The sequence below is a fragment of the Etheostoma cragini genome, chromosome 14, assembly GCF_013103735.1.
Source record: "Etheostoma cragini isolate CJK2018 chromosome 14, CSU_Ecrag_1.0, whole genome shotgun sequence".
In the NCBI taxonomy this organism is placed as follows: Eukaryota; Metazoa; Chordata; class Actinopteri; order Perciformes; family Percidae; genus Etheostoma; species Etheostoma cragini.
This window is the reverse complement of record NC_048420.1, coordinates 4,312,823-4,329,379: the sequence shown is the minus strand read 5'-3', so window position 1 is coordinate 4,329,379 and position 16,557 is coordinate 4,312,823. Positions and strand designations below refer to the sequence as shown.

Sequence of the window (16,557 nt, the reverse complement as noted above, 5' to 3'; positions counted from 1 at the left end):
CTTTTTATCTGTGGAGTTTGTGATTTCTTCAATGAGTTCTGTTAGTGCTAGTGAGGTTGATCTATTCTTTCTAAATCCCTATTGGCTGTCAGTGAGTAGTTTATTTTTATCAATAAATTTCTCTAATCTGTTGTTAAATAATTTTTCTAAAATTTTTGAAAATTGTGACAGTAGAGAGACAGGCCTGTAGTTTGTGAAGTGGTGTTTATTTCCAGTTTTGTATAGAGGAATGACTTTTTTTGAAATTTACCGGTTAGAAATGATAAATTGCAGATGTTTGTTAGTGGTTTGGCGATCCCCTCTATTACTTTTTGTATAATTTTTATATCTATTCCATCGTGGTCAGTGGATGGTTTGTTTTTGCATTCTTTAACAATATCAATTATTTCTTTTTCATCTACTGCTGTCAGAAATATTGAACTGGAATTTCTTTCTATTAACTTCTTATATGTACTTTCTAATGATTGTGGAACCGGGATTTGTTCAGGTAAGTTTGGTCCCACGTTTGCAAAAAATGTATTGAAGTTATTAACCACATCCTCCATGTTATTAATATTTTTATCATTATCAATGAAGTAATGGGGATAAGTATAAGTAGCCTGTCTATTATTATTTTTAATATTATTTAAAATGTTCCATATACCTTTAATATTGTTTTTATTATTATCTAATAGTTTTGTATAGTATTCTTTTTTACAAGATCTCTTAATATTAGTTAACTTATTCTTATATTTCATATATTTATTTTCAGTCTCTATAGTTCTGTCTTTTATAAATTCTCTATAAAGTGTATTTTTCTTTTTACAGGCGTTTTGTAATCCCTTGGAAATCCACGGTCTATCATTTAGTTTTTGTTTTCTGCTATATATTTTCATTGGACAATTTTTATCATATAATAATTTAAATATTCTTAGGAATTCTTCATATGTCAACATCTTTTTCCTTATCAATAAACTCCCAGTCTTGTGTTAGCAGATCAACTTTTAATGCCTCCATTGTTTCTTCCGTCCTAACACTTTTGGAAATTGGTTTATCAACATGTCTGTTCAGAGTGTAGTTGCTGTCATAAACTGTAACAATTGGTAGGTGGTCACTGATATCGTTTATTAGTAATCCACTCACTGTATTGTTTTGTATGATATTTGTAAATATATTGTCTATTAGTGTTGCACAGTGAGAAGTAATTCGGCTGGGTCTGGTAATTTTGGGACAGAGGCCTAGACTAAACACAGTGTTGATAAATTCGTCTGTCATTTTATGGTTATTTGGATTTAACAAGTCAATATTGAAGTCCCCACAGATGAACATAACTTTTTGGCTAGTTTTTGTAAATGTCTCTTCCATCCAGTCCTTAAAAGTGTCAATATTCGAACCTGGTGACCTGTATATGCAACTTACAATTATATTTTTCTTCTTTTCCATACATATTTCTATTGTGACACATTCCAATAAATTATTCACCGCCAATTGCAGGTAAGGTTGAGAGAGAAAACCTCCTTAAGTAGTACAATTGTTCTTCTCTTCAGCATCATCTTTGCTGTTGAGAGTGGGGGGTGTAACGGTGGAAAAATTTAACCTTGCGGTAATAGTGACCAAAATGGTCCCCTATAATCGCTGCATTTAAAAAAAAAAATGTGTTCAGTATGTTCAAAAAGCGCTGATCGGCTTCGGTTTACATTATTGACAAGTTATTAATAAGTTAGACAGACGGATCTTTGCATTCTCCCTCAACCTGAAGTCCCCACGCCATGCATTTGAGCTAAAATATTAACTTACCTGGTATGGGATGTGGCTGTAAAGTTGTGGGCGCGGGCCACGGAGATTAGTCAGGAGATTTGATGCAGCAATTGTTTTTCTGCACGTTCTGCAGACAGGATAACTATCTTCAAAAAGATGTCCTTTGGCATTCTTATAATAACCAAGATATGCTCAGACTTCAGAGGGCTGATAAATGTCCTGAGCGCTGTCGTCTGCTCCTTCCGCCACGATTCCAACTTCAATAAGGGCACGTCGGAGGCTACGCGGTGCGGCACCTTCAGGAGACTCCGATGAAGCTGGGAATGATTAGACACACGGTTTCCACCCCGTGGTAATCCACTGTGTTAATAATGATATTTTAAATAAACGGTAATTGTTATCGTCGCTATTTATAGTGTGGCTAACCGTTACACCGGTTATCATTACATCCCTAGTTGAGAGTACAGGGTGAAATTGTTGCTCATATCCCATCTCGAGCCCACCAAAATACTCCCGGCATGTCCCGATCACGTGTGAGATCCCGAGAGAAAGACTACCGGATCCCGTCCCGCTCCCGTTTCGATCCTTATGTTCTCTAAGCAAGTTATCGGACTCTTTTATATAATACAAACACATTTGAGTGTGGGGAGAGACTTGATTAATACCTTACCTTCTAGGTCTCTTCTGTAGTCTCCTCTGTTGCTGATTTTTAAAGTAGTATCGTGCATTGTTGTTTGCGCACCACGTCGTGAATGGACTCAACTTATCCGTCAACTACCTAACTAGTATTAAGCTACACGGTTTTAAACAGTCGGATATCACACCACTTAGGTTCCCCAGGATACGTAGCAACAACGCAGGAGTTTCAGTGTTGCCGGGTAGACTTGACAGGAATTCAGACTAACCAAAGAAAGCAACCTATTATTGCATTTTGCAGCTGAGTTAACCACACACATAGGCCTATTATAGGCTTAACTTCCCCTTGACTCAATAATTCAATAATCACACTATGTAGTTTCATATTTATTGAATTTAATTTTTTCTAAATCAAAATGCCTCTAAATTCTTCCAACACCATCACGCTCCCGTTGATTTCAGTGCTCTATCCGTCCCTATTAGTGAGATTGACTACCGTACCGCAGGACTCCCACGGTAATCACGTGACCTGTGGGACTCCCAATAAATTGTCATCCTCCAGCCGAGAGTGTTGATGACTGCTACGTCAAATGAAAGTCTGTAGAACAAAACATCCCATAATTAAGGATGTGATGCAGTGGCAGTTTTTTTGACATGTAACACACAGATTTTTCCACCGTGGACCATGTTTGTCACAGCAAATCCTGGAAACAGCTTAGGGTTCAGGTCAAACAGTGTCCAACGTTGGACACGTAGCTGGTCTCAGGCTCACCTCCCAACACACGGCACAAAAGTGGTAGAATGGGTTGAATGATTGACAGTGTATATGGTTCCAAAGCTATAGTTGGTGTGTTGTTTTTTTTAGCAGGAAATATCTCAGTATTACGGACCCAGCCCCATTTATATCGTACAGAGGTGTATACCAGGCATTAAGTTCTTTCTGCATTCAGTTTCATAAGTAAACAGTGGAGCAAATATGCATCTGTTTTATCTAGCCTATTGCCAATTTGCACATTTTATGAACAAAACGTCCCAAGAAATACATTTGTCAGATGAGGGGTTTTCCTGGCAAACCAGACAAAATGGCCGTAGTAAACATCACCTCAACGGGATACAAATATTCAACCTGGACCCTATTTCCCTATGTGTTTGTGTCTAAGTGACTGATGGGAACAACAATCTTTAACATTGGTCCAGTATTAAGAAAGATTGATGGAGCGGCAAAAACAAGCTACATTGTACCGTAATTCCTCCAATAAAGACCAGTAGTCAATTAAAACCCGGGCCTTTGATAGTGGCAGGGTGCATGGTCAGCACGGACAAATTAAGTCCGGGGGAAAAATAGTGTGGATAATCTCTTTGTCTTTCATATAATGCATTCAAGTTTATCGTAAAGTACATTTCTACCAATTTAATTTAACAGATTCAGGATACATTCAGATACAGGAGCAGAGCATGACTAGCTAGCTGGAGGTGGGAGGAACAGAGTTAGCCTGGAGCTAGAAACGAAGCTAGCTGGCTACCGTCTGTAACTTTAATCAGATACTGGTGTAACAACTGTATGCTCTTATTGTAATCTACCAGCAGTACCGTATTACCTGTATTTGAAATAAATACCCAGTACATTTACAGGGTTCAAACTGACATGAGGATTGTGTTTGATTATTTCTGACCCAAATTGCTCTGCCGCCCTTCTGGCTGTTGTATGGGGATATTTGTGCAAATGTTTCTTAAAAAATGAATGCTGTCTGTCCACTGGAATGCTATGGCTTTCCATTCAAAACGGTTTATTTAAAACAATTACATCAAACAGATGGAATTAGAAATGATGGCCTGTCTCTAATAAAAGTCTGCTTCACATAAAAGCCAGGTACCTTCTGCAGTTCAGGTAAATAAAGGCCCCGGCTTTTATTTGAGGACTTATGGTAAGTTAATAGGGCAAATGTCCAGGTTGTATTTACCGTCACAAAAGTGCTGGTTTTGCCACCGACAGGCTCAGATTAATATATATAAGTGTTTGACAACATTTTGAGATACACTTCAGATATTGACCTTTAAAACCTCTTTCAGACCTTTCTGTTTAACCAGAGTCATCTCTGACGTTGCTACTGCTAAACCCACCAGACTCCATTTAAAAACGCAATACTTTTAGCGTGTATAGAGCCAACGTATTTTGACGTGTAGATTGCTAAACTTTGTTTATTTCAACCAAAACCAGTGTAGTGATGGTTGGAAAAGATGACCCAAAACGTTTTTTCATAGTTTTAATTAGTTTTTGGCGACTTTGAATGAAGTGTATGTTACGATGCTAAAATTACTGTTTATTTACATTGAGTCTGGTGGGTTTAGTCAATGCAATTTCACGGATGTTTTTATGTTTAAAAAAAAAAAAGGATCTTACTCTGTAACAGAAAGGTCGACCTCCTTAGAAATCCTTTCCATAATGTTGTCAGACACTATTAAAGGTGCTCTCACGTGTTTTAGGCTGTGTTTGTTGTCACATACAGCAAACATCTCCCCACTATCTATCTAGCTGCCTGTCCCCAGGACACACTGTAAAAAACACAGTCTCTGTAGACAGGCCAGGGTCTACAAATGCCAACAAAAATAAACTGTGCCCACCTGCACCACAAAGCAAACACACACAGTGTTCCAGCGTTCCAGTCAATAACCTACAAGAAAAAATTTGGGTGTGGGGGTTAGTGCGCGGAAGCACAGAAAGGAGGGGTGGAGACGGGATGATGAGGAGGGAGGGGCAAGCTGACGTCACCCAACATTGCTTAGAGCACCTTAACCTGAGCCTGTCGGTGGCAAAACCAGCACTTCTGTGAAGGTAAAAACAGTTGGACAGTTGTCCTATTAGCTTACATTGTAGCTTGTTTAGCTGCTGCCGACTGCAATGATCTTGCTTAATATTCAATCCCTCCAGGATTTTGCGGCCCAAAATGCCTGGTTTTTGATGGAGCTTTTGTAAAAAATAAATAAACGATTTAAATTGCAATTTAAATTGCGATAAAAGTCTTCTGCATTTTTGTTGCACTAAAGTTGCGAGAGACAGTGGGAAAAAAAAGAAAAAAGGTGTGATGTTGTTTTTTGGGTACACTTTTTGTTTTGGGGAGAATGCAACTACTGGAGGTTGAGTTTTCCTAGTTACCTTAGCTAAAAGGCTCAGCAGCAGCTGTCAGCGACTTTAGAGAGAAAACAAATATATTTTGCTGTACATTTTATTGGTAAATGTGAGATGTCTCGTTTTCATATTAGAAACTAGGAAAGGAATTTTCGCGACGTCCGTGTGTTACGTGACGTCAGCGCGTTCTCACTCCCCTTTGGTCATATGCTCTCAGAGTCACATTGTGACGCAAAGTCAGGCACGTGGGACTGTTGGGATTAGTTGAAGTTGTGGGAAACTCAGTTTTTTCTTTTTGGGTCAAGTTGTGGTGACTGGTTGAATTTGCGTGACTTGCTGCAATCGCAACATTGTGAAGTCCTGGAGGGACTGAATACTGGACTAATTTCAAAGATTGTTGTTCCCATCAGTCACATAGACATAGACACATAGGAAAGTAGAGTCCAGGTCGAAAAAAAAATGGTAGTTACCCTTTAAGCCCTCAGTATGATTAAAGCGTCTTCTTCAAGACCAGAATCCGACAATCCGACAACCAGGCATACTTTATGCAGTGATTGGCCAGCTGTGTGGATGTGGTAAAGTAGGCGAAGTTTAACCTCCTGTCTCCAGCTGTCACTTTTCATTTGAGGAGGGGCTGTCTGGAAGGTGTGCTGCTATCCTCATATGATTGGAGGTGTTTGGGGGGGATTGGGGAGGCAGGGGTGCGGATAAAGCCAGGTGGGGGCTTTAAAGGCAGTTCTTATTTTAACATTTTAGACATGTCGAGGTAACCAGTAGGCCTGCATGATTAATCATTATAAAATCACGACCTCCATTCACCCTGTTCACAATTTCATTTTTAAATAACTTTGATTAAAAAAAATAAAAAACTTTAGCATGGGTTCCTAAACTTATGAGCACCGCTATATTGGCCCGGTAAAAAAGAGGGGAAAACACTTTTTTTTAAAAAAGGACAATTATTGATAGCTTTTGTAATATGGTTTTGGTAACATAATTGTTATTCTTCTTACATTATGCAACGTAGCTAATTTACCAAAATGGTTATGAAGAGAAGACATGCTGATAAAAATATCAGACATTTGAAGTATATTTTTTATTCAAACGTCATATGCTCATTTGCATATTTATTTTGTAATTACTCAATCATTTGCATAAAGCTTAGTGGTTGTGACAGCAAAGTAGATAGAAAGAAATAGAAAACTTTAGCCAAATATCACAAACTCACAACAGGGATTTATTTGACCTTTTAATTATTACTTAGGTAGCCCATCTTTGAAGTAAAAAATAAATTCTACACAAGGAGGGGAAAAAGAATTTTCAGAGAAGGCTGGTTTGCCCAGGGCCAGGCCAGCTCAACGGGGTCTTTCTCCCGTCGCGTTGTGTGCACGGAGGTGTTGATTGTGTCGCGCACCGCCAAAAATGAGTCTATGTGGGAAACACCAATATGGAATCTGTTGTATAGCTTTGTTGAATTCTCAATTTTGCGAGTGTGCACATGATGCTGTAATCACATAAACTAACTATGGGGCTATACATTAATGCTGCCATCAGTCTGTAACTGGAACCCTGTAAGCTACAGTCTTTTGATACCAAAGCCTTTGATAAACTGAACACATTTTACTCAATCATCTGGCCAGGTATCGTCATTTCACAAAGTGCTGTCCCATCCTTCATACAGCACCAGGAGTCCTTTTGTTCCACTGGTCACAGTACAAGGACCAACAATTACTGCAGCCTGCCCTCAACTGTATTTCTAGAGCATATTTCATATAGTACACAGTAGGGCTAGACCCAAATATTGTACATATTGTTGTAAATATTGTAAAAATAAATACCTTTAAGTGACCCGAAAGATGCATGTAGCGCAGTGTTTCCATTTCAGCTCAGTGTGAGAGTCTTTCTTGCTTTAGGCTGTCATTATTGTGTTTCTCTTTTCTCCTAACACATCAACAGCATCACACGGTGCATGACAGAGACGACTTGGCACACCGCTACCTTGTTACTCGCCCTACCAATATTAGTTGTTCTGTTTCAACAACGTTGGGCTGAGAAAACATGCATGCAGGCCGAAATTATTTATGGTGTTATGTCATGGTTTAGTTATTTAGTTTTTTTTTATTACAATTATTTTAAGAAGGGACAACGCACAATAATCAATATGAGTACAGAGTCCAACATGTAAATGTGCCAGATTTAGCTAAAGATCCGCACCAAAGTCCGCATCATGAACAGTTTATAAACAAAACGGACCTTAAAAAAGTTGGATAAAGTTTTTAATTCATATCACCATTGTAAAATATTAATCTGTTTAAACTGGGAAAACATGATTAAGTTTGCAGATATTTTACTTCTCTGCTCTACAAATTAATTTAACAAAAACTAAACTCATCCACCAGAGGATCTACAAGAAGGGAGTTTAAAATACCATGTAAAAAAGTATTTTTGGACAGTCAGCTTTTTGTTTTCGAGCAGCTCTTACATGGAATACCATACCCACACAACTAAGGGACATCACATCTATCAGATCCCTCTCCAAGTCACATTGGTTATTGACTAATCGAACATGCTGCCATAATCCACAATAATATTTGTTTTTGTCATTATGGTGATGTCTCTGTGTGTGCTTATGTGTTGTTTATGCGTTCTAATGTGTCTGTCTATGCACTTTTATCTAGGGATCGACCAACTCTTATTTTTTTTATTTTTTTTGTGCCGATAACCAATACGGGCTGCTGATTTTCTTCAGCCGATACTTTACATCATAAAAACTGTAAAACTCACGACACTGGATTTGATTTCGGAATTGGTTGTACCCTTTCTTTAAAAATAATAATCAAAAATGCAGATCAAAGTCACTTCTGCAATAATCTTAAATTCATATCATCCAAATGATGTGTGCAATGTGCATCATATGGATGCATGGTCTGCACGTGAACTGCCACATCTCCAGCAGCACAGAGCTGCCTGTGGACGCCTGTTTGTAAATAATGCTGGGAAAAAATACTACCCAACGCAGCACCATGTATCGGCCAATGCCGGTACACGTAAAAGCAGCAAATGTCGGCCCGATCTATCGGCCGGCCGATAAAGTTGTCATGATCTGGATTAGTGATGTGTTATTTTACTTGTCTATGCCTATGTCTTTCTTGTTTTATGTGATGTATTGTTGTAGCGTACCTTTTTTTTCCAGCCATCACCCTGTTATGGACTGCAGATGAAAATTTGCCTGTGTGGCTAACTCTGGCACATTTACATGTTGGACTCTGTACTCATGTTGATTAATGTGCGTTTATCCCTTTTAATTAAAGAAATCTTAAATATACAAACAAACTGAAATAACTAATTCCTGACATAACACCACAAAGAATTTCGGCCTGCATGCATGTTTTCTCAGCCCAACTTTGAAACGGAGCAACTAATATTGGTAGGGAGTAACAAGGTAGGGGCGTGCCAAGTCGTCTCTGCCGCGCACCATGTGATGCTGTTGATGTGTTTGGAGAGAAGAGAAACGCAATAATGACAGCCTAAAGCAAAAGCAACAAGTTAGCATAAATTCCGGTCGTTTTGATAGACATTCCGGTTACATTTAGGCCACAAAATGTGAGCGTTATGCGGCGACAAAAATTGAGTTCAGGTACCGAAACAACTGGAATGCTCACAAATTACAGTGCTTAACCTTTTATAGCTTTTGGAATGAAGGGTTCATGAAAACAGGCTGTTCACAGCCAACTGCCGTACCTTATAATTGCATGCGGCACTGGTGTTTCTGTAGTTTTGACAACTCCAACAGAGTGAGACGTCTCTCTAGGGGACGGCATCACATCAGTTCAGGAGTGGGACGCTTCCAGTTTACCTTTCATTGATAGCATATCTAACATTATCATTTCCTGGCTATGGATCCTGGCCACTATACTTGGAATGACTCTTTTTGAAAGTTTTCTTTATAGTTTTTTTTTTGATTGATTATGTGGGCGAAAGGGCTGATATGGCAGTGATATAGAGTGATATGGCAAAAAATCTTGCATCCCGATGTACTGTAGGTCAGGGGTCAGCAATCTGGGGCACCTGTAGCTCAACCAATACCACAATAGGAAGTATGTAAGAGAGATTTTTGGAAATGCAAATGACGTCTTTGACAGCCATTGGCAGGAGCCTGTTATAATGGTAGTTTTATTTAGAGGTGGGCAATATATCGATATTGTATTGATATATCGTCAGATTTTTTATATCTTAATATCATAATATAGCATAAGTGTTGTCTTTTCCTGGTTTTGAAGGCAGTATTACAGTAAAGTGATGTACTCTTCTGAACTTATCATACTGTTCTGTTCTATTATTATCTATCCCCACTTAGAAATGATGTCCACATTAATGATGATTATTTATCTAAAACCTAAGTGTGAAGATATTTTGTTAAAGCCCCAATTGTTAATCCTAGAATATCGCCGCAATATTGATATCAAGGGATTTGGTCAAGAATATGGTGACATCTGATTCCGTCCCTATCGCCCAGCCCTAGTTTGATTTACTTTTTCTCCATCCATATTCTGCGCAGAACCCGCCTTGCTCTTCCTCTGAATCGCCAGTACTCATTGCCTTGTTCAGAGAATGCAGCGCAAACAAAAAAATATTGCTGGGCAATATATGATTTTGATATATGATACTAGGTATTACCTTAAATGTTGACATAAGTGTGGTCTTTTCCTGGCTTTAAAGGTTGCTTCACAGTAAAATTATGTCATTCTTACCAGACTGTTCTAGCTGTTCAATTATGTGCCTTAGCCCACTTATATCCAAATTACTAATGGTTATATATCAAAAATCTCCTTGCCGACCACGGCTGGTGGTTATTTTTGATATTTCATATCTTGATAACGATATATATTATTGCGTCAGCTACAATGACATGTAAAATTACGACACAGCATGATTTCTGTAATAATGTTTTATTGTCACAACAGGACAACGGAACATCAATATACATTAAACTTCTGATGAATAAAATGTATAAAAATGCAAACTTAAGATATGAAACTTAAAGTCCTTTCAACAAAAATAATCACGTCTCAGAGCGCCCTCTGGTGGACAAACTATGCAACGCCAGCACTCAGAACATGGTTGACACTCCGTTTTTATTTTGTTTTTGAAATATTCATTTATCAGAATCATTTATTTGTCATCACAAATGAATATTTCAAATAAATATATTTTTATCGGCCAATTAAAAAATGCCGATACTGCCGATAGTTTGGGAAATGCCTAATATCGGCCCGCCAATATATCGGTCGGGCTCTACTCCTGTGTGAATTAATAAATATCGTCGTAACACCCAGCCCTATGTGGGAATGCATGGAATTTATAATCATGTTTTTGATGTGTAACCAATCTGAAGACCTGCTGTGTCACAGTAAAGTTGGATTATCTTGAAAAGCACTCAGAAGAGTCTATGCATCACTTAGTTTTTGAGGAGATAGAAATTTGCATTAGCAACTCTTAATTAGAAAAACCTATTTTGGAGTGGGTGTGGGTAACACTTTAACTTGGCACTAATTGATGTCCGTGATATTACTATATGTATAATGCAGGGAGTGGTGTGTGCTTACTGTAGTCAAATAAAAGAGAAGTGGGGAAATTTTGTTTGTCGTTAAATAAAATAAGAATAATGGCCCAGCAGTAAGTGCCACCGCTGCTGCGACTAATTCAGCCAGTGAATAAGCAGTGTGCAGATCATTGCTGCAATGCTGTGCTGCACAAGGTCACTTCAGTCAACTTGTTTGAATGCAATTGTCCCAATGCTCACTGTACACTACTTTACGTTACTATTTAAATGTGATCCTGACAAAACATGCACAATCTGATTTAATGAAAGGTGTCGTTTTTATTTAGTAACATGGAATACTGAAGAAACCCCCGTTACACCATGTCACTGTTTCCCATAGGATTTCTTCCAACGGCATGGACAGCACCCCAAAACAAGTTCTTGGCTGTAATAATGTACACATTGACAGGTCGCCACCAAGATTTAACAGATTGACGTGTAGCCATGTCCTAAAGCATCCCCTGTATTGCTATATAGCTATATTGTCCATTTTCTTAACTTCTTGGGCGGACGGTTCCCGTGCACGGGACGTAAACTCGCCGTTTTTTGGAAGTGCCTTTCCTAAATTGTAAGCATTAAACCATCATAAACACGCTCATGCCATACATCATTTGAAAGCTTAAAGTCTCCTGATTCCATCGAGCCCACACACGAAGCAATAAGGTGACTCACAACGGTGATAATCATGTTCTGAAGTAAAGAAACACAGAAAGATTTGAGTCTAATCGAGTGTGTGTTTCCTACCTGTCTCCTCGTGTCTTTAATCACAGCGGTGAAAGATCGCCCAAAACCTTAGTTTCCTACATCGAAAACACCCTAAGGTATTAGAATATCCAAGCCTTGTAATCCATAATTATCTGGTCCCCTCACAATCTTGTAGTTTCAGCCCAAGTTTTGACGTAGAGAAATATAGAGAGTGCATCATTTCTTGGTTTCTATTGTGTGTATCTTTTTCCGTGAGCACGCTACAGCAAAACCAAATACAGCGTTACATTCTCTGGCTTGTGCAGTTTGCAATGAACAATGTTCCCAGCCAATAGGATCAGTGTATCTCAAGATACCCCCAAGCTAAGCAAATGAAATCTCACACTCCCCATTGGGCCCACGTGGGAAAGATTGACAGTGGAGCCCACAAATTAGAAGATAAGGTCATAAAACTGGCATCCCTGTGTAGCCAATAAGAAGACGACGAGTTGATTGATACCAAACATGGCCAACAAAAACTATTCCTGTGGTCTCTTACAGCTGTCTGAAGGCAAAAATATGGACTTCTGATGGCATTTCACCATTTCATGAAATTATGATTACTTATTTCTATAAATCTATGTATGTACTTCTTTCAGACATATCTGTGACTGATGTGGATGTGTTTTTGTATTTCAGAAGTTTTGTATTTAGCACATTTTTGGCTTTTTTAGAAATAAGAAATAAGACAAACGCACAGACACATCTGTAGAAATACATTCATACAAAATCCAAAAGTCATTTTTTTCTGGATTTTTTTCTGTTCTAAGTTGAGACATGAGGCTAGGGTACTATTTTAGTATATAGCCCCTATAATATGCTTACAGTAGTGCTTTTTATTAATTTTTCAGATGATTTACTTGGACGGAAATAGAAATTCTGTGTTCTACACTCTGTAGCCCTGTGTCAGTAAGGCCTAGTGTCACACTTCCACTAGAAACAACAAGTTGATAGTGTTAACTTCCCAATGAACTCAGGGTCATCCCAGAGGGCCAAAGCATGTGGAAACAGCAGCACTTTTTTAAGGGTAAAAATGTAGGCGAGAAAAACATATTTTCAAGTGTTACTGAACGGGACCATAATTTACTAAATGAACATGCTAAGGGTTGGATATTGTTTTTTTTTTCCCTCGATACCAGTGCTAAAGCCATCCAAATAATTGTCAATATAACAGTCACAGCTTGTTTTTTCTCATAAGGCCAAATTGAAATTATTTATCAAATGTAATAACAAGAACAGGATGGGAAATTAACTTTTTTAGCCACCAACAACAGTGGGTGGTAGATGTTATTACCAATTTTACCAGCCAATTATATATTTTACCAGCCAGTTTTTCCGGAAGTCAAATTTATAAAAAGTGCACTGTCATGTTTTGAATTTCTTCAACACATTCTTTTTTTTATTGATACATATTTCAGCTCCAGGGTTTTAAGGCAGTACAAACAATGTATACAATGGATGGTTACCAAAACACTCCTGAACAGACTTCTCAAGCCCAAAACCGCATTAATATGACATATTTAATAAAAGATACACAGGTATGGATTAATTGTAGATGGATACAAAGATAATCATCCTGGTATCCTCAAATTATCTGAAATGTCAACCTCATGGTGGCGCTAGTGGGAATATCAGCTGATCACTAAAGTCAGTAGGCTTTATCTGCTGGTTACCATACATGTTGGTACACACTCTGCTCCTGGGGTCCCGTCTTCCCCGGCTGTATGGCACTGTGCTCCTGGTGTCCCGTCTACCCCAGCTGTATGGCACTGTGCTCCTGGTGTCCCGTCGTCCTCAGCTGTATGGCACTGTGCTCCTGGTGTCCTGTCGTCCCCAGCTGTATGGCACTGTGCTCCTGGTGTCCCGTCGTTCCCAGCTGTATGGCACTGTGTTCCTGGTGTCCCGTCGTCCCCAACTGTATGGCACTGTGCTCCTGGGGTCCCGTCTTCCCCAGCTCAATGGCACTCTGCTCCTGGGTTCCCGTCTTCCCCAGCTGTGGTTGTCTGGAAGGTAGCTAGGCTAACTATTCCCTTGTTTTCCCTTCGTCATCAATGCGCCACTTGTTCTAAAGTACCTTCTCTTTCCCTCAACAGCTGCCACTGACTCTGCAGCGGGCCCATTCTTAACACCGAGGATATGTTGCTACAGTTATTTTTACCGATAACTTTCCTTTTGTTTGTACCTCAGCTCAACTACATGTCACGGATTAGCGCTGAAAACCACTCAACAAAAGTCTGGAGTTGACAGAAATTTGCGTGGTGAGAGCCCTGGCTGTGAATACTTTCATTTCCCATAAATTCTTCACAATAAAAGCCTTCCGTTATTTTAGTATTTGAATGTTTTTATTGTGAAGCAGCAATATCCGGAAAATGTTGGGAATTCATTAGCAGTAACGTAATGCGACTCCACTGTGCATTATTGTTACTTAGAAACAGCACTCTTTGACAAAAGCTGTCCAATCCGTTACAAGGAATTTTACAATCCACCCGCCTCTGTGGCTGGTATACAAGGCAGTCACTCGTCACTTTGAAAAGTACCCCCCTTGGCTGGTGGCAGGTACTAATTTCCTACCCTGAACAAGAACTTATAACAATTACTTATTTAGCCAGTCAGTTGCTGTTCAACAACCAAAAGGAGAACCACTAGAAGGTAGACGAGTACTTTACAATAACACTGAATGCACCTTGATCTTACTAGGTGCAATTAAACGCACCATTAAGTGCTGTAGGTGTCATTTCTCTGGCAACGGCAGCAGCTAGTCTACTTTGTCTTCAGCTGTCTCACACAACACAGCCACATGTTAGACTACTTTCAACTTTCAGCATTTTAACCGTGTTTTAGCCTACTACCAGCTAACAGCATGCTACCGCAGTTTTCATTATCACGCCCAGTTAGTATTAATAGAAAAGTGCACTTTATAATGTAAAATGTTAGTAGAGTTCTTTCTTTTAATGGTGCCTTTTGTGTCTTTAATTTGTTTAGTAACATAATGTGGGAAATCATTTGCTTTCAGTTGTTTTAATTTAACAAGCACTTTGTTGTATTTGAGCAGTAGCCTATACCGAAAGCAAAAGTTATTACATCAGAAAAATTTATTATTATCAAGTTATTATGATATTCAACGTTTTTGCCCATTTCCCCTTCTATAGTGCAGCCCTAGGTGCCAGGTAGGTGACAGAGCTGAGCTTCCTACAGTGACTTACTGCATGCTTGTAAACCTTTTTAAATACAGCAGACTCTCTAATAATAATAATAATAATAATAATAAAGTAAATTGTTGAAACACTCACATCAATATAATAGCCTACAGGGACTGGCAGAGAGGGGATGAAAATTCATTCAGGTGGATCATTTAAGTGTACAAGCGGTCTTGTCTGATGCTTTGCGCGCGAGCAGATCTGTTTTCTCATCAGAAAACCGTTCGCTTCTTCAATTGCAGAATCCACCATTTAAATGGCAAGGCAGACCCATTTAGCCTACAAAGGGAACGCTGATAGGTTGAATTCAATGTAATTTCTTATGTATCACTGTGAGAGAGTGGTGACGTTCACAAGCATGTTTAAGGCTTAAGCATGGAATGACTACACAAAAAAACCTTGGTAGACAAAACATTTCATTAAAACCTGTGTGTGACAAATACTGTACATGTCAAAATCTAACAAACTCAGATTTACATGTTTTTTCTAAATCACGCGTGGCATGTACATGGAAATAGTCACGCGTTAAATCACGCGTTCCATATATATAGAAATAGTGGTTCATCAAGATAAGGCCTGCATGATTAACCGTCATAGAATCACGGTCTTAATTCACCCTTTTAAAGACTTTAATACTTAAAGGTCCCATAGCATGAAAATTTAACTTTGTGAGTTTTTTTTAACATTAATATGAGTTCCCCCATTCTGCCTATGGTCAGAAATGGCAATAGGTTACGGCTGCACGTAGGCCAAAATGATAATCACGATTATTTGTAATCAATATTGAGATCACGATTAACTATCACGATTATATGTTGATTCAAACCAAAACTAATTTTATTGTCACATAGGCTTTTTATAACTGCTTTCACATCTATATTATGCTACATTGTACGTAAATACAGCTGCAACACATTTTGTCACATTTCGAAAGTTAGCTAGCTGAAATAAATAGTATAGGATATTTTTGTTTCTTCTTTTTTTTAAACCTATCTCTGAGAAAGCTCTTTTTACTTCAACAATAACCGATTAAAAGAGCTAGGGATCGAGAGGAGAAGAAAGGACTTTCGGTCGGCACCAAGGTGCTTCTGGAAAACCGTTCGCCACCTCAGGAGGGGGAAGCGAGGAACCATCCAAGCTGTGTACAGTAAGGATGGGACGTTGTTGACCTCAACTAGGGAGGTAATAGAGCGGTGGAAGGAGCACTTTGAGGAACTCCTAAATCCAGCTTACACGCCCTCTGTGGTAGAGGCAGAGCTGGAGGATGATGGGGGATTGTCGTCAATTTCCTAGGTGGAAGTCGCTGAGGTAGTCAAACAACTCCACAGCGGCAAAGCCCCAGGGATTGATGAGATCCATCCAGAAATGCTGAAAGCTCTGGGTGTGGAGGGGATGGTTGACACGCCTCTTCAACATTGCGTGGAAGTCTGGGACGGTGTCTAAGGAGTGGCAGCCCGGGGTGGTGGTTCCCCTCTTCAAAAAGGGGGACCAGAGGGTGTGTGCCAATTACAGGGGTA

The 16,557-nt window shown here is 39.1% G+C and overlaps 1 protein-coding gene and 1 long non-coding RNA gene across 3 annotated transcripts in view; one reads left to right on the top strand and one right to left on the bottom strand.

The window, feature by feature from the left end:
* The window catches only part of LOC117956403, a 26,634-nt gene extending 17,914 nt beyond the window's left edge, over positions 1-8,720 (bottom strand). The window contains exon 1 of the long non-coding RNA XR_004659249.1: positions 8,710-8,720. This is a non-coding gene — a long non-coding RNA (uncharacterized LOC117956403). The remainder of the gene's footprint in view (positions 1-8,709) is intronic.
* gatad2b (GATA zinc finger domain containing 2B) overlaps positions 1-16,557 on the top strand; it is a 57,157-nt gene that overhangs the window by 3,703 nt on the left and 36,897 nt on the right. The window lies entirely within an intron of this gene.